Source organism: Orcinus orca, chromosome 20 (assembly GCF_937001465.1).
Source record: "Orcinus orca chromosome 20, mOrcOrc1.1, whole genome shotgun sequence".
In the NCBI taxonomy this organism is placed as follows: domain Eukaryota; kingdom Metazoa; phylum Chordata; class Mammalia; order Artiodactyla; family Delphinidae; genus Orcinus; species Orcinus orca.
The window spans coordinates 18,162,878-18,186,377 of NC_064578.1; the positions used below are offsets into that span (position 1 = coordinate 18,162,878).

At 51.6% G+C, this 23,500-nt stretch overlaps 1 protein-coding gene and 1 long non-coding RNA gene across 9 annotated transcripts in view; one reads left to right on the plus strand and one right to left on the minus strand.

The window, feature by feature from the left end:
• Nucleotides 1-23,500, plus strand: part of SMPD3 (sphingomyelin phosphodiesterase 3) — an 81,962-nt gene that overhangs the window by 22,221 nt on the left and 36,241 nt on the right. The window lies entirely within an intron of this gene.
• Nucleotides 1-23,500, minus strand: part of LOC117202585 (uncharacterized) — a 59,355-nt gene that overhangs the window by 19,334 nt on the left and 16,521 nt on the right. For 3 of the 5 annotated variants that reach the window (XR_007474523.1, XR_007474524.1, XR_007474522.1), the window contains 3 exons: nt 21,098-21,340; nt 4,536-4,672; nt 3,990-4,222 (listed from right to left, as the gene is read on the minus strand). This is a non-coding gene — a long non-coding RNA (uncharacterized LOC117202585). The remainder of the gene's footprint in view (nt 1-3,989; nt 4,223-4,535; nt 4,673-21,097; nt 21,341-23,500) is intronic. The other 2 variants (XR_007474526.1, XR_007474525.1) reach the window with 1 other exon arrangement.

Sequence of the window (23,500 nt, forward strand, 5' to 3'; positions counted from 1 at the left end):
CTCTCAACCATCTTATAGATGAGAGAACTGGGGTTCAGAAGTGAAGTTACTTTACCCGTCATGGTGGACTCAGGTCCAACCTAACTTCCATGATGTCACATACCACCAATGCTCTACACAAAGTGCCCAGGAGTCACAAGGGTCTCCAGAGATGCTTACTCCCCTACAGCCCCCATGACACCATGTGGAGGGGTGAGTGAAGTGGGCAGTAGAACAGGGTTGATGCCCTGGGGGAAGGCTCAGCATTCAAAGGCCCAAGATAGCATCTGTAGGACAATTATATTCTGTCATGTACACACAGGGTCTCTCTAGTGGTGTAAGGACGTGGCAGTACTCCTGACCAAAGAGAGGAATCAGAAGAGACAGTCATCCCAATGGCCAGGACAGGGATGGCTGTGATCACCCCCTGGCTCTGGGCACCAACCTGCCATACTTCTGTACGTGCTGGCCCAGCATCCCCCCACCCCCTCAAACCCACCCCCGAAACCCTGAAGGGCGCAGCTGGGGCTCTGCAGGTGTTTCCTATGATGAAGCAAAGGGAAGGGCTAGTGAGGAAGGCAACACCTGAGGAAGATGGAACCAGATCCTCTGGCTTTGTGCAGGGAGGGCCTGCCTGAGCAGGAGACCTCCCCAGCTCGAGTCCCTGGTCACCTCGACCTCTTACCCTCACGCTTTTGGCCATGTCTACCCCAGTGTGGGCTGCCCAGCCCCTACCGAGGCCTCCAGATGGTCCCTCCTCCCAGTGCTGCTCTGCTGAATGGCAGCCCCCACTCAGGCACTGCTGGGCTCCACAGCCACCCACATCAGCCTCCATGACTTGCTTCACCTGTGTCAGCCTGTTCCTCCATGCTCAGAGCTCCCCACAGAGCCTGGAATAGCACCAAGCTTAGGAAATACTTGTTAGTAGGTAAACAGTGGGGTGGGCCAAGGCCCCTTGTCCAGGCCTGAAGCAGAGGTCAGCATGCAGGGATAAGACCCCTAGGTACAAAGGCCCATCCCAGTTTGCTGTTAGCTCCCTGTGCTATGTCAGGAAAAGTCTCGAGCCTCGCTGAGCACGGTCACAGAACAGGGGTGAACACGATGATATTTGAGCTCCCTTCTGTGTCATAAAGGAGGCCAGAAAAGCTCAGTCAAAATCCTGCCTCTGACAACAAACTTGAACTAACCATGTCACCTCTCTGAGCCTCAGTTTGCTCAACTGCAAAATGGGACGATACCAGTTCCAGCCTCAGAGGTTGGGAGGATCAGTGAGCTCATAACCTTGAAAATGAACACAAAGCCCCCCAGGACTGTATGAATGTGAACGATCGTAAGGAAAGTCGTGTAAGCCAGGGCGGGTCTGTGTATATGTACAATGGTTAAAGAAACTATTCCTTGTCAAGGAAAACCTGACACTTTAAGCTAAAAAGGGGGTACTTCCCTGGCAGACCAATGGTTAAGACTCTGCGCTTCAAATGCAGAGGACACAGGTTTGATCCCTGGTCAGGGAACTAAGATCACACATGCCATGCAGCATGGCCAAAAAAAAAGGAAGAATAAGCTGAAAAGGAGCCTCGGTGCGGCTCAGCCCAGGTGCTCCCAGCTCCGCCTCCCTCTCTATGGCAGATTCGCCCACAGGATGCAGCGATGCACCCTCTGTTCCCTGGAGGTTAAACTGAGGAGAAGCAATCTGCATTCATCTCAGATCTGTGCCTCAGGAGGACGTTCCCTCCCCTTTCTCCCCAGATCGTCATCGTTGTCCAACTACAACAGAAACCCTCAGCAGGAGGCAGAATTCCTTCCCACCCCTTCTCCCCTCACCGGGTCCCTCAGGCCGCTGGGGCTCCTACTTTTGTGACAACAGCGAAATTCTTGTTTTCCTCTTCGAGCACTTTCCTATCCTCTGCCTCCCACATTCTTCCAGCCCCTTTCCAGGGGGCTCATCCCTCTGTCTTGCTCAGGTCACAGCTTAAACGAGGGCTGCACCCCGCATCTGCGGCCTCCCCAGTTCTGGACGAGGAAAGAGGTTGGTTCTGATTTTGTGAGGGCCTGGGCAGAATCAAGACAAATCTCTTCTCTCGCCCAGAATAAATTATACCTCCTACTGAGAATTTCTGATGTAGCTGGACGATGCTGAGGAATTTATTATCTTATGGTTTTGGAAGTCAGAAGCCCGAAATCAGTTTCACTGGGCTCAAATCAGTGTCAGCAGTCTGGCGTTCCTTCTGGAAGCTCTAGGGGAGAATCCATTTCCTTGTTTTTTCTAACTTCTAGAGGCTGCCTGTATTCCTTGGCTTTTAGCGCCTTCCTCCCTCTTTAAAGCACGTTGCTTCTGCTTCTATGGGCAAATCCCCTTCTACCTTTGGCGTTCTTGCCTCCTCTTATAAGGACCATTGTAATTATTACACTGGGCCCACCTGGATAATGCAGGACACTCTCCCCACCTGAAAATCCTTAACTTAATCACATCTGCAGAGTTCCTTTTGCCACATAAAGTAACATATTCACAGGTTTCAGGGATTAGGGCATGGACACCTTTCAGGGGCCACCATTCAGCCCATGCAGGCAGGTCACTTAACCCCTGAGCCTTGGTTTCATCAGCCAAGTGGGGAACAAATGCCCACCCCCCAGACTCCCGTGGGTCAACTCAGTGGTGGCCTGGCATGTCTGTGGCCCAGGAATGGAGGCTGAGCTCTCAGTGTCAGGCCTTATTCCCAGCCAAGCCAGAAAGGATGGTTCCTGGGAGATGGAAGGGGAGAGTGAGGGGTTTGGGTTTGGTCATTCCCTCTGACGGAGCTTCTCCGGGGAAGCTGGGAGAGCCCGTCTGCACTAACATTGCCAAGTTGGTCACAAGTTTACTGGCCCAGTGCTGGACCCAGAGGGCATAACTGCCCAGCAGAGTGGATCCGATAGCTGGGAGGGTCGTCTAGGGCTCCTCCTTCTCTCTCACGCCGCCTCCAGGTAGGCAGCAAGTCCTGTCAATCTCCTCTAAACATCGCGCAGGCTCCTTCTCTTCACCCCACTGCCACAGCCAGCAGGAGCCCCGTCCGCGCTCCCCTGACTCCTTGTCTCCTCCTGGCCCCACTGCCTCAGGCCTCCCCATCCCGCACCCCACACGCGCATCTCCCTGAAGCATCATCCCAGAGCACAAATCTGACCATGCCCCTCCCTTTTGTGGTCCCCCCACATCCTTGGGTGGAAGCCCAAGCTCTTTACCCTGAGTTACGCGGTCTCTTCCCACCTCCCTGCAAGCTCTGGGACATCAGAGCCGCAGCAAGCAAGTGGCAGATGTGTGAGGGCAGACCTGGGAATGGAGGCGAAGCAGATGAGGGATGGAGGATGGGGGATACTGTGCAGATGGTGTAGCAGGGACCAGCCTGACCCCAAAGGCCCACATACAGGTACAGTAGGCTTTGCTACACTGGCAGGTGCAGGCCGTGAGCTACATCAGCTGCTATTTAACCTAGGTGGGCCAGTGGGTGGGCACCAGGTAAGGCCCAGCCATGCAGCTGCTGGCCTGGAACTAACTCAAGTGTGAAATGGCTCCTGAGTGCTGCTTATTATTCTGAAGTCTGGAAGAACAAGTAGGAAGTCTTTTCTCTGCAAATGATTTTGGCCAAACTCCAGGGATGAGGAATGCCCATTGGGGCCTGGCCGGGCTGAAGGCCATGGCTTACTGGGGGAGTGATTTGGTTTCTTTCTGCATCAGCTAAAGACATGTAAACTGAATCCAGGGCCCCCACGTACCTGAGCCACAACCATGAAGCTTAATTAATGCTTGCAAAGTACTCCGAGGCCCCGGATGAGAGGCTTCCCGTGGACACAGAATATCCTTATTAATCACTGCTGCGGAGCCAAGTGGGCTGGCCTGTGGGGCAGTTGCCTCCACGCACAGAACAATGGATGCAGTGGAGCAGTTAAATTGTGATTTTGAAGAGCGGTCCTGATCAGCTGGCCCAAAAGCAGCTCAGCTGGGGCAGGCAGGCCTGTGTGGGAGACACTTAACTCACCTAGCCGTTATCTCCGTGCATTAAGTAGAGGTGGTAGAACCTTCCACCTGGCTGGGCAGGGATAAAAGGGATAAGGGTGAAGTGCCGCTTATCATCCCAGGTAAGCAGGCTGTACAGCTTTGCAAGGGCTAGACAGGCTCCATATCAGGCTGGGTATCTTTGGGCAAGTCCGTCAACCTCTCTGAGCCTCAGTTTCCTCATCCGTAAAGAGTGATAATAATAATATCTTCTCCCTTATAGGATTGTGAGATTCAAATGACACAGTACATGAAAAGGCCTTGGCCTACAGCAATGATATCAATAAAATAATAATAATAATAGCAATAGCTGGTAAGGATGCTACCATGTGCCAGGCACCCATCTAAACACATCCCATAATTAGCTTCTCTGAGTCCCAATTTACAGATGAGGGAGCCTGGCACAAAGAGTCAAGTGACCTCCAGTTTCCCATACTCAGTGAGAGGTGGAGCCGGGATTTGGGCTCCAAAATCTGTTCTCTCCCCGACTCTCTGATGCTGCCTTTATCATTATTGTCATTATACTTACGTTAGGAATAAGGCTGAGTACTTCATCATCATCATCCCATGGGGTAAATGCACGAGCCAGTGCTTGGAAACCGGACCCTGAGGCATCCGCTATGTGGAGCATGAGGGAAGGGTCCCTGGTCGTCTCTGACCCTCTATCTTACATAGGAAGGGAAGAAACTTATTGTTATTGAGATGGAGGTGAAGTACATGGATTTTCTCAACTCGTCAAAATTCTGGAGGTGCAAGGAAATGTGTAGATAACAGTTTTTAAGGAGAAAAGTCAATAGATGCTGAAAGAGACTGAAAATGCAACCCTGCCCCGCCTCCTTCCTCAGGCTATGCACTGAGGGGAACATTGTCCCCACAGGGGATAGACAAGGGGCTGCCTGTGGGTGATAGAGTAGGAGGTCCCTGGTCCCCCAGGCATCGACTGTCCCTCTTGCATTGGTTGATACCAGAAATGAAGGCTTCTGAGGCCTGACGAAGTCCTGAGGCCGGTTCATGTGCTCAACCCATGTCCCAGAACTTCAGCTGGCCCAGCAGCGGGACCCTGGCTCAGGGCTGTCAACCCCGAGCCTCTCCCTGTCTCACTGGTGGCCATAGCGGCTCTGTGAAGCTTCCTCCCAGACTCACCTGGCTCCTCCCAAGCCAGCCTCAGGGGTGTGGCCTAGTACACCTCGCCCCTCCAAGAGTAAATTCCCAGCCAGGTACTTGTTGGGCCCTAGCCTCCCCCAACTTCTTCGCTCCTCTCCCCTGTCCTGAGGCCCACTCCTACAAATAGACCAACCAGTGCCTCCTCTGTGCTTACCCCCTCTCCATCCTGCCCTTGAGCCCCCCTGTCAGCATCGTGTCCTCATGCCATCCCCGTGTCCTCCCAAAGAGATGCACCCAGGAGGCCTGTTCTAGATCTGCCTACAGATGATTCCTGCTCCAGACCCCTCATCTCCAAGAAAAACCAGCAACTCCAGTTTCACACCCATTTTTGGATGAGCTCCAGGCCAAGGTTCAGGCCCGTGTGGCATTTACGAGGGGACAGAGCCAGGTACCTGTTGACTTTAGGAACAAATAAAAGATAGATTTTCCTAAGCCACCACCCTCTTGAAATGGGCTTTTCTGTTCTAATACGGGTTCCAAACTGGTTTGCAAGGTGACATGTGACATATGGGATGCTAGGACAGACTACAAAATGCGTGGGATCCTCCTAAGCTGGCTGGAGGGGGATATGATGCCGACATGGATTTATTCTTTGCCTTTTCCACTTGCCTTTTGGGGAACATGTCCCTGCAGGAAAGTGAGTCTCTCACCCGAGGAAAGATCTCAGCTTTAAAAAATTTAGTGCACTTCTTTTTATATCAGATGGTTATATTTAAAGTATTCAAAGGCCTAGATTTACATCATCTTGGTTAAATTACTCATCACATATCTCTCATCTACAACCTTTTTTTCATTTTCTGAAGGCTCAGTTTACATTAAGAATTTTACTTTCAGTTTTTCTCCAGCCAAGTATGTGCTCGTTTATATCATGAATTTTTTTTTTTTTTTGCGGTACACAGGCCTCTCACTGCTATGGCCTCGCCCGTTGCGGAGCACAGGCTCCAGACGCGCAGGCTCAGCGGCCATGGCTCACGGGCCCAGCCACTCCGCGGCACGTGGGATCTTCCTGTACCGGGGCACGAACCCGTGTCCCCTGCATCGGAAGGCGGACTCTCAACCACTGCGCTACCAGGGAAGCACCTATCATGAATGTTTTAATTGTGTGTCCACCTGCCTGGATTAACAATCCGTGAACACCTCCACTGCCCCTGCTGCTGGTCCACACAGTCTGCTGGGAGCCGTGGACGCCTGGGTGGCCGTCCTTCTCCCACGAGAAAGTGAAACCCAAGGGCCCCGAAATGCCTCTTGGCTAATAGGCAGCATGTGACAGGGAGGAAGGAGGGAGATCAGACCACCTGATAGGGCAGGTTCATGAGAGCAACACAATTTCATTTAAAAATTGTTATTAACATCTTCCATTGATTGAGCACTTGATGTGTATCAGCCATGTGTTTACTGTATGTATCTTCAAAATAATCCTGTGATGCAGGCATCAGGCCCACTCCCTGGCTGAAGAAACTACAGTTCAGAGAAATTGTGACTTGGCAAATGTCCCAGCTGGTAACCAGCAGCCAGGTCTGTCTGACAACACAGCCCTAACACTGTATGTATGTGTTTTCTCATTAATACCTCATCTCGTTCCAAACAGACTTTGAGGCAGCTCAGAGGGAGCTGTGTGATACAGCAAAGCAACACAAATAACAGCAGTGAGGAAGGTGTGTTAAGGGAACTCAGAAGGCACCAGAGTGTCTTGCAACACGGACTGAGCTCCAAGCTTCCTAGCAGCCAAAGCAAAGAAAGCCTGAGCTCTTCCCCAATTGTTGGTGTAGGTAGCATAAACACAAATCAAACACAGGCCATGGTCCCGAAGAAGCACAATTTTTCCTAAGTTCTAGTCCAAAAACAAATATCTCCCAAGTAACCCTTAGGAAGGCTTGAGTGTAACAGTAGAACAATTGAGACATCTCAGCAGCCCCGGCACAGCATGGCCAGGCAGGATAGCTCTGGATTGGGAGTTTGAGGGGGTTGAGGGGTGCTGGGTCAGCCCTGCCTCTCTCTGAGCTCAGCCATGGCAGCTGTCTTAGCTTGGTTTCCCCGAGTTGTGTGCAGACTTGACGGTGAGTGCAAGGAAGTGACGAAGGCAGGATTGGGAAGAGGGAGAAACTGAGCCAGACTGTGGTTGCACCTGAGGCCTTAGCAGTTCTGCAGGGAACTCAGGAGCTGAGATGGCCCCTCAGAGTTGTCCCAAACGGAGGCCAAGGGGCCTGGCCTTGGTGCTTCCTCCCCAGGCCAACCTCTGGGAAAGGGCTTAACCTTGAGTGAGGCAGTTCACCTCTGCCAAGGGCAATTCCAGGAAGGGATGCAGCTGCGAGATAGTCCCAGCATCTAGAGGATAGATGTGCCAGCCCTGAAGACAAGGTCTAGGCAGACACCACAGCAGCCACTACAAAGAGCCCTTGGGTATGGCATTTGTTTGTTTGGGTTTTTTTCCTTCTCTTTGGCCGCGCTGTGCAGCATGTGGGATCTTACCCCGACCAGGGATCGAACCCCATGCCTCCTGCAGTGGGAACGTGGAGTCTTAACCAGTGGACTGCCAGGGAAGTCCGGGTACAGCATTTGTGACTGAGTGCCCCAGAAATCTGTAGGGAGCTCTCCAGCCATGGAGCTCTTAGGGGGACTGACACATCCTCCAAGGACACAGGCCTCCTGCCTGGACTTGGACAAAGCAGGCCCTTGGACCAGCCAAGATGCCCCTGGAATACAGCATTGCCTGTGCTCTGACACACCAAGTGCTGAAGCCCTAAGGGCTGCTCTGGTTAGCGTGGGGAGTAATAACTTCAGCCTGGAAACTGCTAAACACCCACCGAAGGCACACCTACCTACACACACACAACTTAAGAAATAAAAGATCCACCAAGCGCCGGGCTTTAGCAGTATTACTGCTTCCTGGTGAACTTGCCAAGGTAAACTGTTTGCTAGGCATACAAGGAGGAGGCAGAGTGAGGGGACGAGTTGGGTGACGCCTATAAGAGGAAACTGCCAGGCTTAGGGGAAGACGACAATGGTCTTAGACTTGCAGTTAGTTGGTGACGTGCTGCAGGAGGGATTGGGAGCAAGTCCTGCTGGGGCGGCTGCAATGACTTGGGGAGGGAACAGTGGGGTGGGAGTATAGACCTGGGACAGCTCAGGGTCTGAGGCCCCAGGGAGGGGGAGATGGGAAGGGGCTGGCAGGGGACAAGGGAGAGATGCGGGAGGGGAGGAGTGAGACACAGCAAAAGGAAAGGGTCCAGCTCTGAGCCATGCCCCGTGACAGTTTTCATTCACAGCAAGGAGTCCTCTCTGACCGGGGCCCAGCAGGCAGCATCTGGCACCTGCCTGATCACCAGACACAGAGGTGACAGCAGTCTGTAACTTTTCTTATTGGAGGTCTGCTCTCAGAGCCTCATGGAAGGCAGAATCCACAGCTCCATTCAGATTCCATTTGGTTCTTTCTGCCTGGCCTCACCTAGCTGCCCTTCAGTGCAGATGTTGTTGGTTTGTAGCTAATTCAATGAACTCTTTAAATAGCCACGCTAATGGATCACCAATCATTTCAGAACTTTAATACTAAATCAGGCTGTTGGACACATCTGGGGGCAAAGCTGCTGTATCCGAGCCCAAAACAGCCCTTTCTCTTTTACTTTGCAAAGCAGAGCATGTCACATTAAATACCTAATGGTCTAAGACAGGTCTCTTGTGACCTGAAAAAAAAGCTGAAGAGGTAGACTCTCTCCAAGAGCCCACAAATTATGTATGTAATTTGTAGATCTTTTAAAATTAGGCACTTCATTTGAAGAGCATAAAGGATAGTAAAATAGAACCTCATGTTAACGTTTAAAATAAGTGTTTGCTGTAAGTATTTTTAAAGTCAAGATTAAAATAACATAAACACAGTAGCCCTGGTTTCACTTTTATCTAAATTAAAAAGATCCTGTCAGGGAGAAAATGTAAGATGTGGGATAAAGTTTCCACAGACAGATCTCCTAGAAACTCCCAAGAAGCCCACTTTGAACCTTCTATCCAGGAAAACAGACCATCTGCAGAGCTGGCTGAAACCACAGCATGAACCTCGGCATTGCTGGTTGGGCTAAATGCCTCTGTCACCCACAGGTTAACCCAGCCAGGAGTCCAGTCTCTCAGGCAACGCTCCCCATGGCCCTGACCCCTGTAGCCTCTTGTCTCCGGGTCCCCCTGACTCCACATTCTCCCTGTCACCCCTCTGTCCACTCCTTAGGCTTCTCCATGGAATCTGTTTCCTTAAGCTCGAATGCCCGTCATTCCTGGAGCTTGTCCTGGCCCTCTCTGGGCCTCACCCTACACTCTCCCTGTGGGATCTCGTCCGCTCTTTGGCTTCAGTTACCGGCCACCCGTGTGCTGGCCTCATATACTTTTCTACCTCTGGCTTGACTTTCTCTCTAACTGCGCACTTTTATGTCCTACAGCACCTCAGTCCACCTGGATGTCGCTCAGGCACCTCAGTTTCTACCTGCCCAACTCTGACTCACCACCGCCACCCACATGCATACCATCCCTCCCATCTCATAATGAGTCCCCACATCTCATACTGAGCCCTCACGTCTACCCAAGTGCCCAGGCCCACCTGTCCCTTGCCCTCCATGTCACACCAGCCCACCAGCTCTCCAGATTCATCATCTGTGCTTCCCCGCCACCATGTCCCTAGGTGACCAAGGCAACCGGGCCCTGCTGCCTCTGAGCCCTTCCCCTCCCACAGCGCAGCCCGTGTGACCTTTGTAGGACACAAATGAGACACGTCACTCTCTCCACCCGATGTCTGTGGGATCTGGCTGCTGCCAGCCTCATCTCCTGCCACGCCCCTGTTGGCTGGAGCCAAGAGCCGGCACTTTCCCCTACAGATTCTTACCCACGCCATTTCTTCTGTTCCTACTTGGACACAAATCAAGAAACAAAAGCCAGCTCCCGTTTGTGGGAGCCTCCCACGTCTTAGAGGGACTGCCACCAGGAAACCTGACTGCATCTCCCGGACCCCATGAGTCGGGCTGCTGGTGTGGGAGACCAGGCTGAGCCTACTCCACAGGCAGAGCTGCACAAAACTGAGCAGAGAGGGAGCCTTGATTTGATAAAGAGGGGACACAGCTGTTCCTTATCTGCCCAAAGACGCCCTTAAAGATTTTCTCCAAGTTTTTAACAAAGAGAAAAGCCAGGATTTTCCTGTCCAGGCTGTGTTTTCAAAATACTCTCTCATTCCCCCATCACTTGCTCAGCTTCACAAAAGCAGTTAAATTACCTAGTGCCCTTTAAAATGTCCTCATGATGGGAATCTCGCAGATACTTGTTTATCTTCCAGCTGCAAGGCCTTCACAGGTCACCAAGTCCATGCGGCAGAGCCCTAGCAGAGTCTGGGAATGTCCTGGGGCCAGAGGCGGGGAAGGAGGCTGGAGCAGGGGATCTGTCAGCGGACCAAGCCAGGCCACACCTGTCCGCCTCTCAGGTGGAAGGCATGGATGGGCTGGTGGGAAGGTTCTCAAAGGCCCACAGGCCTACACCTTGCCAGGCAGCACCCCAGGCCAGTAGGAGAGCACCGAGACCAGAGATCCTCCCCATTTTACAGGCGAGGGGACTGAGGTTCAGGGGGTGAGGGTACTTGCTCCACGCTTCACACTTGGTGTGGAGCAGCTGGTCAGGGATTCTGAACCAGGACCCCAGTCTGCATAGCCCATGCTCCACCCATTCAAAGTCACTTGCTTCGTGTCCTTGAACTTAAAAACAGAAATTTAACACACATAGGGGAGAGTAGAGAGGGGATTATTATGAGCTGTTTCCAAAGGAGGATTAAATCTTTTTTAGATTTTAATACACTGCCACGTTTTCATGACTAGCCTGGATTTCTCTGAGTCCACTTATCTTTTTACAGTTTGACCTTTAAACAGGAAAAATCTCAATGATTTTCCACTGTTTTGAATAAACTGAAATGGATGTATTTTTCTGAATGATTAGGGAATGAAAAACAGAGCCGGTCAGCATTAAAGTCCTTCAGCAGTGATTTTCCCTGGAGGATGGGGTTCACAAAACTACCCCTCATGATGGGGCTCTCGTACCTATTTGTTTGCCTTCCAGCTGCAAGGACTTTACTGCTCATGGTCTACCCAGGAGGAGAGGGGAGCTTCGTCTTGGATTCAGAGGCAGGAGCAGGGCTGGTTCCCCCGCTGCCACACCTCAGGGTGGCCAAAGCTGTGGAGGGTGAGGCAGGAACCTAGGGCTCCACAGTGAACTGATGGGGCAGTGCCAGCATCAGAACTACCCTCAAGGGCATCACCGGGCTCCAGGCCAGTAGGTCCACCTGTTGTCAGAGAGCAGGCTTTCCACACAGGACACTGCCAGGACACTGTAGGGAAGCAGAGGGTGACGTGGAAAAAGCATTCGCAGTGTGGCTGGGACAAATCACTTCAGCTTTCTAAGTCTGTTTTCTTTTCCATAAAATGGTAAAGATAATAGTTACTTGCAGGATTGTTAGGAGGTAAACGTATTTAAGTTGGTGAATACATAGTAAGTGCTCAGTAGATCAGGTTCCATTCCCTGCTCAAGAGCCTAAACTTTTAAAAACACTACTTCCTAACATGTACCATACACTGCCCTACCTTCTTAAGCAATGGAGATGGAATATTATTCCACAATGTCTTCATAACTCAGGTATCCTCTTTACAAAAATGTGGGAATCATAGAATATCAGTCTTCTGTGGGAACCGAGAGCCTGTCCAGGCCAAGCCCTCCCTGCAGTGATCTCACACATTTGAGATTTGCACAGCCATTTACCTTGTGCTTTTTTTCTCTTGATTCTGATTTTTTAAAAAATTGAAACCAGGTTACAATGTTGATCAGAACTGTGTGTTAAATAAAAGCAAGTCGGCTCTGAGTGAGGGCTTCGGGGTCTCTCCTTACAAAGCAAAGCCCAATAGTAGTGGAGGGGCGGTGGCAGCCATTTCTACTGCTTTGTGTTTACTTCTGGATTCACAGCTATGTTTGGGGAGGTAGACGTGGCTGGAAATCTGTTGAATGTCCTGATCTTGACCTTTTATATATGTTTGGTGTAAGGCGGTTTGGTCACTTGTGGGACTTGGGGGCTGTCATCCTGGCCACGGGCTTCCTCCCTGCCCACTCCCAAGGGCTGTGTCGGGCAGCCAGGAATGGCAGTGTATCTTGGCACTGGGCATTGGGCCAGTGGGGACTCATGGTTCCTAACAGGTTGCTGGTGGGGGGGACCTTGACAGTCAGTAAAATTTTCTTCCATGTCCTCACCATCCACTCATTCCTCGTAATCTGCACTTCATGCCCTCCCTTCCCTATTCCTTTTCCAGGAAGGTGCCTCAGTCTCATCCAACACTGCCTCTGCTGCCCTAAACTCCACGCAGTGTACTTTCCCAGCATCCTCCCACCTCCTCTCCTCCATCCTGTCACCTTGCTGCTTCTAGATGCCCACTCTCCCCACAGCACTATCTTTGGCTTGTTTCTCTGCTCAGCAAACGCCCCTTAGCTGCTCATAAACTTCCTGATGAAACTAACCCTCACCGGCCTCCCGCCTCTGGCTCCCCTGGTCCAGGCCCACATTTGCAGCTGCTAGCCGCCTTCTCAAACTCAACACGTTACAAAACACACTTCCCCCATGCCCTCATTTCTGCTCAAGGCACACTGGCCTCCCAGCCACCCTGTCTCCAAACATGATGATCAGACTCCTGAATTCCTCTTGTCTATCATTTCCACTTCTACCCCCCAACTCCCACCCTCAGCACTTCTTGATGGCCACCCCACTGCCCTGGGGTGTCCAGGGTATCACAGCCACTTCCCCTGGGTGCCACCAGGACAAAGCAGGGAGGGAGCTCCATTTCACAGAGTCAAAAACTGAGATAAAGTTTGGGGCTTGCTTTAGTGACCCAACTGGTTTTATAAGGATGCTCTGCATGTTGGCTGCACCTTCCTCCACTACTGTGCTCAGGCCTCATCTTCTTTGATCTTTATCCATCATCACTTCCACCTGCCCCACCTTGATTCTGTGGGCAGCCCAGCTGGCCATCAGCTCAGCCTCAGTCCATCCCCCATCCCTTCCCCTCTAACCCCTCACTCCCCACCCTTCTATCCATGACTGCAGGGGAGGCGGGAGCGACTAAGCAGGGAGTCAGGACAGGGGCTCCTCTGGGCCCCACAAGCCCAGGCCGCCATCTTGAACTATAGTGGTCACTTTGGTAGAGGATGGTGGATGGTGTCAGGGAACTGCCCTTGCCCTCAGACCCCAGCTCTCGGCCCCTATCTAACCAGGCAGCGTGACCCCCGTAACTGGAGCTCCTCACTCCAACCCCACAGCAGTGCCCCAGTAACAAGTACCCAAGGAGTTTGCCGGTTCTGATCACTGCACTGAGGTGGTCCTGGCAGGAGGACAGGCCTGGGGGAGCAGGGGGACTGGGTTGACCCAGGGGCGGCACACAGGCCAGCGCTGCCTGGACGCTGCCCCCCCAACCATGCCCAGGGGGGCACTCAGACCTTAAACCAGTTCAGCCACATGGTCTCCTCCTGCTGGCTTCTCGTTCTGGACTCTCTCTTCACACCTTAATGCTGACAGCAGCCCTCACCCTCCCGCAGTGGCAGCCAACAATGGCCAGCGGGCTCCCTACTTGGGCAGAACTCACCAGCATCTGCTGCAGAGTCTGAGCGATTCCTGACCTGATATTTCAGATGCTGTGGTCCTGCCACTAAGAGTCTGCTCTGCCTAAATTCTCTCCATCCACTATAGGCTCAGGGCCCACTAATGCTGCTGGTATCCCTGTTCTGTTTATTTTACCTAAAGTACTTTTTGGGCCCTTCATCTGACTTATAAGTCCTTTTCCATGGCTGGGAAACTTTGGAATTAACAAACAAAAAAAAATTAGGATCTATTCCAGTGTTTCCATCCATGGTGATGGAGAAACAGATAAAATGATTCTCAGTCAAACCCTGCAGCAAAGTGAGGATTCGTAGCTGGGAATGCTCGTGCATGCACAGCTGTTTTGAGTCTTGAGTGTCCAGTGTCAGGCTGATTTAAATCCTTTAGCCCACCCACTGTTTATTCTTAACCCCTTCGCTTAGGGATGCCAGATTTAGCGTATAAAAATATAAGACAGTCCTGCCTCTGAGGCCGAGGTGGCAGTGGTGAGACCCGCTGGGGAGGGGAATTCATGCGTCATCTGTGCCTGAAACTCAAAGCAGCATCTGGGGTGACAACACCAACAATGTTCAGGTTGTGGACAGCAAGGACCGCCCCTCAGCCCTCCCCTTCTCCCTCCCCCAGGGGCATCTGCCCCCCCCCGCCCCCACCCCAGAGCCCTGTGCTTCCTAACACCCATGGAGCAGCCACAGTGTCTAATACTAACACCGGCCCTCGTGGGGCATTCGTGTGTCCAGCTCTGGGCTGCGGACCTTCTGGGGACAGCACTTGATTCGCAGCCCTCGGGGGACAGGCAGAACAATCAAAGATCCCCACTTCTCACACGGGGTCAGACAGGCCGTGAGGCTTGCCCGATGGGCGATAAGCTCAGCGTCCTCTCCTGAGGGTGTAAAACTTGCGTCGCGGGAGTGAGAGCTTGGGGGACGGAGCTCCTTCAGCCTCCAGGGCAGGATAATCAGCCCAGGAATCACAGCCGCAGGAGCACGTGCTCCGAGCCAGGCACTGCGATGGGACTTCGAGTTGCCTTTTACCTCAGGACACCCTGATCTGGTGTTACTGAGCTACTATTCCAACCCTCACTTCAGAGATGTGTTAAACTGAGTCTCAGAGAGGGAACCTGATTAACGCAGAGCCCCCGTGCCGTCGTGCCCAGACTAGCGCTCCTGCTGCTTCCCAGCTCCTCACTTCAGACACAACTGCGCCCAACACAGACCTAGTGTGGGAGGACGTGAGGGACCCACACAGCCTGCCTCCGCCACAAGTGATGTCTTGAGTGCAATGCATCCCCCCTCCTGGGGACTTGACATCCAGGCCACAGCGCTCTGCCCTCACTGCACTGCCCCCCGCCTGGCCCCCCAGCCTCCCCGACCTCAGCAGCCTCCACAAGACCCTGCCCCCCTGAGCCCAGGGCTCCATCTCTCAAGAAAGGCATTCTCTGCAGGGCCAAAATGAGCCCTCTAGGGACATTTCAAAGAAAAGCGTGAAATACAAAGGCTCTGTAGAGAAGCACAGGAATCTGCACTGAGGATAAAAGGCAGCTGCAAACCAGCTGGTAAAATGCAGTGCCTGCTCGAATCCCACCCTAAAGCCTGCTGGGAGGACAGCTAGAGACAGGTCAGCATTGTCACTGAGGGTCCCTCCCCCACCTACCCACTAGCAGGGCCCTATGAGACCCGACACAGCCCGCAGAGCCCCGCAGTGAGTGCGCCATCAGAAGGGCCATGACAGAGCCTTCTAAAAAGAAGTCCAGGACTTCCCCGGTGGCGCAGTGGTTAAGAATCCACCCGCCAGTGCAGGGGACAGGGGTTCTAGCCCTAATCCAGGAAGATCCCACATGATGCAGAGCAACTAAGCCCGTGTGCCACAACTACTGAGCCTGCGCTCTAGAGCTCATGCTCTGCAACAAGAGAAGCCCGTGCACCACAACAAAGAGTAGCCCCCACTCGCCGCAACTAGAGGAAGCCCATGCGCAGCAATGAAGACCCAATGCAGCCAAAAATAAATAAATAAATTTAAAATAAATAAATAAAAAGAAGTCCAACATCACAACTGTACCCACTCATCCAACACATCATAACTGCCCACCTGCCCCTGGGCAGGTCCAATCCAGGAGTTCTCCACAGTGAAAACCGGCAGATTTGATCATTGCCGGTTGAGAGTAATGAAAATGCTCCCACTAAGTTGCTTCCACTAATAGTGCTTGGCATTTTATGGTGCTTCTCCCGTCTTTAGTTTGTGAGCTATTAGCATACAACTCTAACTGAATGGCTACTAGGAGCTGGCAGACACCCCGGGGTGCTGGGACTGTGTTCTTGCCCTCCTGGGGTTCTCAACCCAGGGGAGACAGAGCCATGGTTGAGTTATTTATGTGCAAAATGTACCAGGCACTGGTACAGAGAAATAGGACATGGCCTCTTCCCAAGGATGGGCCAGACACGCCAAATGCCTGGGTCCTGGTCATGGCCTTGGCTGGCTCAACAAATCACAAATTGTGATTTATTCATCAATAAACTGATCGCAACAAAGCCAGCCCAGGTTCACCCACCCAGATCTCAGTGAACGTGTCTGCCACTGTTGCCTAAGCTTTGGCTCTCACAAAAAAATTTCGATATCCACAAAAAAATGTCGATATCACAAAAAAAATTTCGATATTTTCTAAATATTTTAAAAATCTCTCCTCCATTTTCCTAGGAGTTTCCTCTGCCTCTCTTGCTGTTATAAATTCACAAATAATAAATACTCATGAATTGACACGCTTTGTCCTAAATGTAACTGAACCTACATAACTGATTGTTTTCCCTTTTCACCTTGGATTCCAAGAAGCTCGAGGCTAAATTTAGATCTTGATCACAGAAGAAAGGTTAGTCATTGTAGTTAGAAATTTTGTATTCTCTTTTCTGACTGGGTTTTAATTTCCCATTTCTATTTTAATAACCTCACTGTCATATCTTTTGCTATAAGCCTCCAAAATCCTTTTTTTGATAAGAGGAGGAGAATAAATGAAGTCAATTTTTAAAAAGGCGTACTCTCCAGGAATTCTTTCAAGAGGTTATTGATCATTGAAATTATCTTTTTCTGAGGAAGATGGCTTTAATTTATGCCTATAAGCAGGGTTCTCTGCCCTTCCAGGATGCTGTCTCAGATGTGAATTTTACAAATTGATGGAGACAGTGCTCATTGCCTACGTTCTGTTTTCCCTAAATGCCTTTAGCAAGCTGTGTGTGAATCAACGCATCTCACCAAGCTACATTTATGATTAAGCAATAATTATAACGTGCCTGGACCTGCACCTCAAATGTTCACCTCAAGTCAAGATGTGTGTCCCCTTTAATCTTTTCCTGATCAAGCTTCTGCCTCATGTCTGGCCCCCACACCCCATTCTCCCTGGGAAGCAATCAGAAGACCACATTAATGAACAAACAGGCTGGAACACCCATCTGATTTTAGAAGATGCCCTCAGGCAAACATTAAATCCTGTCTCCACCTCCCTGCCCCCCATGCACTGTTGTGCTGCTGTGAGCGACTTTCATTCCTAACAGCTGATTCTGTTCAGCAAATGTTTGTAAATGTCGGTGGTGTGTCTCCTCCACGCTACAGTGAGCTTCCGCCCCCTGCAACTGTGTTTTCTGAGGCTTTTGTGTCTCCTAATGGTGCCTGGAACATTTTGAACATGATAAGGAACTCAAATAAAATGAACAATAAGCGTCCCCAACCAGCTAGAGCTTTCAACAAGGCCCTTAATGAAAACACTGAACCGCATCGACATCTGATAAAGGCAAACATCTGGAGATGCCAGTGGCAGATGCCCGATTCTGCTGAGGCTGATGAATGGGCACTGAGTTATCTGGGGCTCAGCAGCATCACTCAGCTGGGCCTGCTGCTACTTCGACGACAGGCTGCCCCCTTCCCAGGACACAATCCCGCCTGGAGAGAGTTGGGAATGATTGCTTGTCCACTCACCAGCCTAAGCCATGCCAGCTGACCACCACCATGGGTCTGTTGCCCTGTCCGTACGGAAGAGAAGGACCAGGTTAAATTTATTTTCTCTTTCACTTTTCCATTTCACAGAAATATCATATTTCTAGACAAAGGTGTTAATTATACCATAGGCACCATCAAATGGCACTAAGTGATAACTAAATGCTCAGGAGGTTGACATGTATATTGTTTCAAGTAGCTCTGTGAGTCATTATCTAATTTACATAAACGGCAAAATAGTGGTATCATAATAGCCCCCTTTTATTCTGGTTTACGCCTCATTGTCTCTGGGTGTAGAATAAGAAGTGAATCACCAGACAGGCCCCGTGGGAAAAATGGCAGGCCGGCTAAGAGCATAGGCTCCAGCATTAGACCCACGGGGCTCGAAAACCCAGCCCTGCTGCTGACCAAGGGCAAAAGCTGTGACCGCTGAGGGCTTCTCGGACGGGATCAGGGTTGAGTACAGAGTGGGGTAAACACCTTGACACTGTGTCCAGCATAAAGAATGGGCTCCACCTGTGTTAGCTGTTGTTAAGCCTTGGGTTGAGGGCAGAGGGATGTCTCTGGGTTTCCACTCTTAGGGGTGAGGGGCATGTGCCCACATGAGCCTCCAAACTGTACCCAGCGAGAAGGGGGCGTGAACCAAGGGTTTTACTGCGAAAGGGCAGCCCCTGAGGTGTGCCATCCTGCAGCTGAGCTGGCATCTCTCCAGGGCCCGGGCCATGTTTACTTACATTTCTGAAAGAGGAAGAGGGCTTTCAGCCTAACATGTTTTACTCCAAGTCACCATTTTCTTCTGCGTGTAGCTTGGCTCTTCGTGATGGGAGAGGAACATCAGGCCTCCCAGACAGAATGATTCTGTGCATCTCCTTTCATGAAGGCCGGCCAGGCAGCCAGCAGAGTCTTGGAAACCATGAAGTGCTGGCCAGTAGGACAGAAGCTACAGGGCAGCCATGAGTCCCAAGGATGTGACCCCAAACCTTCATCAAAACACCTGCCTTGGGGGAAGAAACCCAACTGTCCCCACTCATAGTGCCTCAGAAATAGGTCTCCACCAAAAGCTACAGATTCCATAAATAAGTTAAAAATCAAATTATCAGAAGAGGAAAATCCCATTTTCCAAGAGTTACCAGATGTCTGGGTAAGAGCCAGGGTGTACCCCAGCCTGGCCCACAGGACCTGGCAAGTCCGGACACATGTGACTAGGGTTACAGAGGCTGCCCCACTTCTGGTGTCATCAAGAACAAGGTCTCCCACAGAGTGTGCCAAGTCACTGGAGTGGCCCCGCCAAGTACCAGTGCCTTTTCGTTTCCAATTTGGGCAGAAAGCTTTCTTTTCTATGTTCTATTCTTAGAAACAGTGTTTCAGGCTGTCGTGATAGCCCCTGATTCTGCACTGGGCTGGGCCACAAACAGTCTCTGGGGGCTGGAGCCTCAGTGACAGGTGGACCAGGGACACAGGTGACTCCCCTCCTGCTCCCTGAGGGACCCTGACTCATCCTGCAGTCCTGCTACTAAAGGTTTCCCACCAGACCCTCCTCATCTACCAGCACTGCACACCCACCCTTGCGTTTGCTAAGCTGTGGTCACGGGGACTCCAAGAGAAAACACAGAAACCAGGCCAGGGGTGTGATGCTGCCCCTCATCCCAGCCACGCCACAGCCTCACCGGGAGGACTGGTGCTCCCTGCAGTATAAAGCTCACGGGCTTTATGACAGCTGCTCAAGGGCCTTGGTGCCTTTAGTCACAGGCATTCTGTAAAAAGGGGAAGCTTCTCTCCTCCGTTGTAGGAGGATCCAGTGGTATATCCCTCAGGGTGCTGGCCAAGCCTCAGGGTTGAAGTGAGCCAGGGTAAATTATCCTGCAGGTGATCAAACATCAGCAAATGCATCCTAATTCACCTCATTTAAAACTTTTGTTTTCCATAAAGGATTAAGCCAGGAAAGAATTTAATCACACCAAATCCACTTCCAAAATGGTTACAGATCCCATGATCAAGAGTAATGATTAGGGGTTTCCCTGGTGGCGCAGTGGTTAAGAATCTGCCTGCCAATGCAGGGGACACGGGTTCCATCCCTGGTCCGGGAAGATTCCACATGCCACGGAGCAACTAAGCCCGTGCGTCACAACTACTGGGCCTGCGCTCTAGAGCATGCGAGGCACAACTACTGAAGCCCGCACGCCTAGAGCCCGTGCTCTGCAACAAGAGAAGCCACCGCAATGAGAAGCCTGCGCACCGCAACAAAAAGTAGCCCCTGCTCAACGCAACTAGGGAAAGCCCGCGCGCAGCAATGAAGACCCAATGGAGTCAAAAATAAATAAATTAATTAATTAATTTTTTTTAAAAAAAGGGGGCTTCCCTGGTGGCGCAGTGGTTGAGAGTCCGCCTGCCGATGCAGGGGACGGGTTCGTGCCCCGGTCCGGGAAGATCCCACATGCCACGGAGCGGCTGGGCCCATGAGCCATGGCCGCTGAGCCTACGCGTCCAGAGCCTGTGCTCCGCAATGGGAGAGGCCACAACAGTGAGAGGCCTGCGTACCGCAAAAAAAAAAGAGTAGCTCCTGCTCGCTGAAACTAGAGAAAGCCCACACGCAGCAACTAAGACCCAATGCAACCAAAAACTTTAAAAATAATAATAATAAGAGCAAAGCTAAATAAATGTCTTAAAAAAAAAAAAAGAGGCAAGACTAGTTCCTCATCAATCCAGGAACAAAGCCTCCTCACCAGCAAGTCAACAGAGTGGGCCTCAGTCCCAATGAGCCATTCTTGTCCTTCTCAGCATCTTCCTGGAAGCCTCCTAACTCAGCACACACTGGCTTCCCAGGGGAATGATGTGCCAACTTGGGGGTACGTTCCGGACTGAGATACCAGCAGGAGAGGCTCTGACCAGCCATTGCCTTAAACCCTCAGTCACGGTACCCACCAGGCTGTACAACCAATCAGACCATTAGAAGAACGCCCCACGCCTTCCACCACCAGCATAAACGTGTCTTCTGACCTCATGTGGACCCTGCTGTGTGGAGCTCCCACCGCTGGTACCAAGACGAAAAGCCCGACTGAGTCATGATTCTGGCCTAAAGCTTACCCTCAGATGATGACAAATGTACTGCCAGGATCAATCCCAGGCTCACAGCCCTTAGCACATGGATGCAGTCCCCTTCCCGGGGCTGGTATATCTCACATCACCCCCATTTTACGCGGGAGACAAACTGAGGGTGCTGTATCGCTCAGGGCTCAGTCGGAGGCAGAATCATGCAAGCATGATGGCATAAGGAGATTATTATAGGAGTCAGACCTTACCAATTGTGAGAGGAGCTGGAGAAGCAACAGTCCAAAAGAGGGACTTGATGGACCAGAGGTAGGTCATTAGCTGGCCCTGGTGTGGGTGAGGGCGTGTTGGAGCTTTGCAGAGAGGTCTGGAAGGCAGGCCCGTGCAGTGAAGGGAGGCTGGGGTAGGAGTCTGCGGAACGTTGTTGGCTCTTAGTGACCACCACCTCCATGAATTTGCAGAGAAGGGTCTGGGATCTCTGTTGGTCAGCTGGGCTGGCAGTCGAGAAAGAACCGGGGACAAAAATGTCAATCCAATCTGAAAGTAACAGATCCAATCACAATCCCCAATAATCTGATTATTATTTGGCCTATGTGACTCCCAAACCACCAGTTAGAAGAGAAATTCTCTCCCACTCAGAGCTGGTCAGAAGTTTTCCATGTCCGTGAGCTCAGTGGCTGAGAGTTTTATGATCCTCAGGCACAGAAGGGGAAGGAAGGGCCAGCCGCAATTACTGGTTGACCTCCCAGCTTCGGTTTTGAACAGGGCAGTGTTCCAGGTATCCAGGTACTTTTGTCAGGACTTGAAAGATGTGACCATGGCAGGATGAGGCTGCCGGTGTGCATGTGGCCAGTCTGAAAGTTGCCCCCATCTATGTCTGGGACACATGACTGTGTGTATCTATAATGTATAGTACTGAAAAAGTTTGTCTCTTCCACTTAAATTTTTCTTAAAGCTGTCAGAAAGTACTGGTTGGTTCTTCTTGTCTGAGTCTAATCCAACCATCACTGTTGTCTAACTCACTGGACCAGCTTCTATATCTTGATAAATGTTGACAGAGCCACTACATTGAATTAGAAGCTGATTATATCTGATTTACCCTGTAACAGGGTTAGGTCCATTTCCTGGGATGTAGCAGAAGGGCCCAATGGTCACCAAGATGATCCATAATTGCCTCTTAAAATTGCAGCCCAAATGGGTCACGCCAACAGGTCCCTCAACTAAGGGGGACACCCAAGCAGAGCTGGGCAAGACTGGACAAGAAGCACCATGGCTGCCAGTACCTCCATAAAGCCCTTGACCCAGGACCACATCACCCCTGATGCTTCTGTTTGAGGGTGGCCCCTTCCAGAGGCCACTTGCCAAAGGCAAGAAATGAGACCAGGAGGCTCTGTGACAGGATAGATTGAGAAGAGCTTTGGTTTCAGAATCACATGGACCTGGGTTCAAATCACAGCTCCTCCACTGTGATCTTGGGCAGCACGCTTTACTTCTCTGGGCCTCAGTTTCCTCATCTGTAAAATGGTAACGACAACAGTAGCCACCCTGATATGGTGTAGAATGGGGAGGTGTGATGATGTCAGGAACTCAGTGTAAGCCCCACAGAGCCGAGGGCTTCGGGGTATCATGGGTGTCACTGATGTGACCGTGTTTGTCACCAGGCACTCTTCTCTGGACGTGGGCACTACAGAAGCAATGTCGATACCTGGCAGCTGGCCAAGTCCTCTGATCAGTGAAGACAGGGAACCTGGCGGTCTGGGCAAGAAGCAGCTGACTGGGCTCTGAGTCACCCAGGAGAAATGGGGACCACCACCCTCCCCCCATATTGCAGTCAGCTACATCTGGGGGAGCCTGGGCCTGGAGGGTCCTAGTATGTGGGTGTCCCCAAATGAAATGGATGGCACTTAGCTCTTCTGGAACCCCATGGGACTAGAAGGGGTCCCTTCCACTCCCACTCCCCTCCATCCCACATAGCAGCTGTGCTGGGGGGGAAGGAAGGCGGAGGCCACCACTGTTGTCCTGTTTACATGCAAAGCCTGTGAAGACCAGGGACCAGTCCTCAAAAATGAAGTGAGGTGGTAACAGATGTGCAGTGGAGCATCAGGCCCCGGGGCAGTGGCAGCCGGATGGTAGCTCCTCCCACCTCACCTGCCGCCACTGCCTGCTGCACCTCCACCCTGAACCCAGAGCAGGAGCCCACCTAGTAGGAGAGCCCAGAAGTCCCCACCTGGGCAAAGCCAGGCCTCACCCTTCAGCCCAGCCAGGCCTGATTTTGAATCCTGAAGTGACCTCCCCCCACCCACACACAGAGGGACAGTTTTCTTCCTTCAGTGTTTGAATGAGAGGCCAAGAGCCCGAGAAAGCTCAGGGAGAAGCTCCTCGGCCCAAGGAGGCCTGGGGGATCTGTTCTCTTTTTTCTGAGCCAACAGCTACAGGCTCAGTGTTTTAAAATGTTTGAATCAACAGAGGAACTGTTTATCAATATTTAAAAAAAGAAATGTAATTAGAGGTTGGCAAACCCCCAGGGCTCCAGGCCATAGATGTCAAAGGCTTCCTTGACCTGGAGCCGGGCGGAGGGGTTGGGGGGAGACAGGGTGGAAAGCGACGGCAGACACGGGCTGCTCTGCCATAAACCCCATTGGGCAGGGCTCCCT